Consider the following 397-nt stretch of genomic DNA (forward strand, 5'->3'; position numbering starts at 1 on the left):
AGCAATTATACTCCAATAAAAATGTTAAAAAAACAACCACCAAAATAAACCATTCAAGCATCCTTCGTCTTGTGAAGTTTTCCCTGACCCTCTCTGGCTCCCACCCAGACATAGGTGATCACTTCCTCCTCAGGGCCACCAGAGAACCTGAACACACCCATCACTGCACAACACTGCCAGTGTTTCTTTATGGAGATGTCTCTTCTCGTTGACTGTGAGCGACCTGAGGGTCATGGCCCCCAGCAGACAGTAGGTGGTCTGTATTTTGTTAAAGGTGATGAATTAGGCCATCAGATAGTGTGATGGGCTGGGCTGGAGGTCTAATCCCCCAGCCAGTGTGTCTGGAACATGACCACAGTGGCAGAATGGGAAGAAGTGAATTCATCACAAGAAGAAA

This window comes from Globicephala melas, chromosome 20, assembly GCF_963455315.2.
Source record: "Globicephala melas chromosome 20, mGloMel1.2, whole genome shotgun sequence".
NCBI lineage: Eukaryota > Metazoa > Chordata > Mammalia > Artiodactyla > Delphinidae > Globicephala > Globicephala melas.